The sequence below is a fragment of the Salvia splendens genome, chromosome 16 (genome assembly GCF_004379255.2).
Source record: "Salvia splendens isolate huo1 chromosome 16, SspV2, whole genome shotgun sequence".
Lineage (NCBI taxonomy): Eukaryota > Viridiplantae > Streptophyta > Magnoliopsida > Lamiales > Lamiaceae > Salvia > Salvia splendens.
In genome coordinates, this window is record NC_056047.1 from 29,347,673 (window position 1) to 29,350,198 (window position 2,526).

The window sequence follows — 2,526 nt, forward strand, 5'->3', positions numbered from 1 at the left end:
TACTGACCTACTGGGACCCGAATTCGATTTAACAGATAGGCAATCACAAAACAAAACATGGCATGACAACTCATTCAAATAATTATGTTTTTCTCATAAACACGCTTTAAAGAAAGAAGAGAAAGAAAGCCCACCTCAATTGCTTAAACTCTTGCAAAGCGGGTGCTTTCCTTTCCTGAGATTACGCGTCGAGCAACGACGTCCTTTACAAAATTTAATATACTCAAATTAGGCTTTTTTTTTTAAAAAAGGTTTATCTTGCATGTATGCATGCCTAAGCGTGTGCTTATTATTTTACTTCCTTCTTTCTATATTTAGAAATCTTAAATCCTTAACTAAATCAGCGATTTAACTTATTCGGGAGTCTTGCCGAACTGCTCGGGTATAATAAATTCTCGATTATCTTCTTTAAGTATTTTGAAATACTTACTTGGACTAATAAAGTTCCCATCTAATTAGTTATCCAAGACTATCTCACACGGTTTAATATTCCTATTCTTCAGTGGCTTAAGAAATAATTTCCATTATACTTGAAAAGAGTCTCTTCACTAAAAGTATTAATCCAAGAACTAAATTCTTAAGTCCAGATAGGAGTTTACTTAATCTGGGCCAAGGTATTATTTCCTTAAGCATTTTCGGCCAAGTTCTCTTCTCCTTCTTCCTTTCTTTTTTTTTTCTTTGGCCCAATGGCCCAAACTCAACTAAATTCCAGGCCCAAGTTTCTAAAATTGGGGAGGCCCAATCTGGAGTTAAACTCCCTAAACACCGTCGTCTCTCTCATTTCAACTTCACCAAAATTTCCCAAATCAAAACTCAACCCTAGCTCCTTCAATCTCCCTCTTCCTTCGTCGACACCACAGCCCTCCTGGTCAAATCCCGGCAACAACGAGCCGCCGCCACCACCGACGACTGCAGTGGGTCGAAGCAGCCTAGCAGGCGCCGTCGATGGCCTGGTGGAGTCAGCACGGCACCTGGGCCGTCGCTGCTGTCCTGGTGATCTCGTCGCAGGACTCCCTCCACAGGCAGCCTCGTCGTCCTCCGACGCTCGCACAGCCGCTGCCGGAGTCAGCGGCTTCTGCCGTCGTCGCTGATTGAACGACCCTATCTGTAGGGCTCCGTCACCTCGGAGTCACAGTGGAGCCCGCACAGCAGTCTTCGGAGCTCCGCCGTTGCTGTTCGCAGGAGGTTAGGCTGGACACGGTGCGGTCAGTTGCCGATGCTGCACGCCGGGGATCGCCTGCGGTCTCGGCTCGCCACCGCTCTCGACACCCCGCCATCGGGTCACTGCCCCTCGTCCAGCGTTTCCGCCTCCTCACTCCTATAAAGCTAAGCCTTCTATCCTAGCTCGCTTCCAGCTATCCCTCTTGGGCAGTAGCTATGGAGTAGTTATTTGTGGAGGGACTGAGCATGTGGTAGTTGTTTCTATGTTACTGATTTTTGTTATGATATGGGGTTCTAGGACATACTCCTATGTTCTTGAGTTTCTGCCCCTAAGTTCTCATGCTTTAGCTATTTGTGTGCTATATGATGCAACTGAGTTGTTGGGAGATTACCTGCTGTGTGTTGATTTTGGCTGTTATCTCAAGCTCGGTTCCTCATCCCCCTCACTCCTCTTGCTGCCTCGGTCCCTCTCTGCCTTACTTCACTATCTTGTGATTGATTTTGTGACGAGGAAGGCAGAGGCTGAGGCCTTATTTATTATTGGTGGCCTAACCGAAAGCCTGAGAAAGGCTGTTATCTCTGGCTGGGGAGCAGTCCTTGCTTAGCTGATTTGGCTGTTACCTCTGCAGCATTCTTTAACTGATTTTGGTGTTTTGTGCTGCCTTGTACTCTGATTCATTCATGAGTTTTGTCTCCTTTTGCAGGTGCACACTAGAGGTGGCACAGTGTGTGGCTGTTTCCTCAACCATAGGAGAGGTACGAGCTGCCATCTGCAGCCTTGAAATGCTGCAGCTTGAAGGGATGAATTCGTTGCTGATCTTGCCTTTCTCGGCCCAACTCTTCCTCACTTTAACGAAAGGTACTGTCCCTCTCTCTTTCAATACCGATTGTTAGCTTGCATTCTATTTCATGCATTAACTCTCCTTTTTTTTTCGTGCGCTCTGGCAGGAGCTGCGGCTGGCCAACGAGGCTGTCTTTCCTCGTGGTCTCGCCCTCCCGGCTCGTTTGAAAATCTGGGGCCGAGATGGCCCGGTGACGAAGGCCAAAGTAGTTGTTAGGGATTTCTAGATGTAATAGTGTAGCTCGACTTTTATTTTTTTGTCGTCAAAGAATGTAATTCTTTTGTTTGAGATTCTGAAAAAAATTGTAACTGTACCCTTTTTCAAGAAATAAAAATACTCATTCATACTTTAATTGAAGTTCTAGTATTTTATTTCATGACTCTCGAGAATCTAAGTCTCGGCTATTACACTACACGGATTATACTACCTAAAAAAACAAAACACAATTAAAATACGAAAAACTAAAAACTGAAAATAAAAAGAAAACTAGCTGGTCTGGTGGGGTGGTGGTTACTTGTTCCTC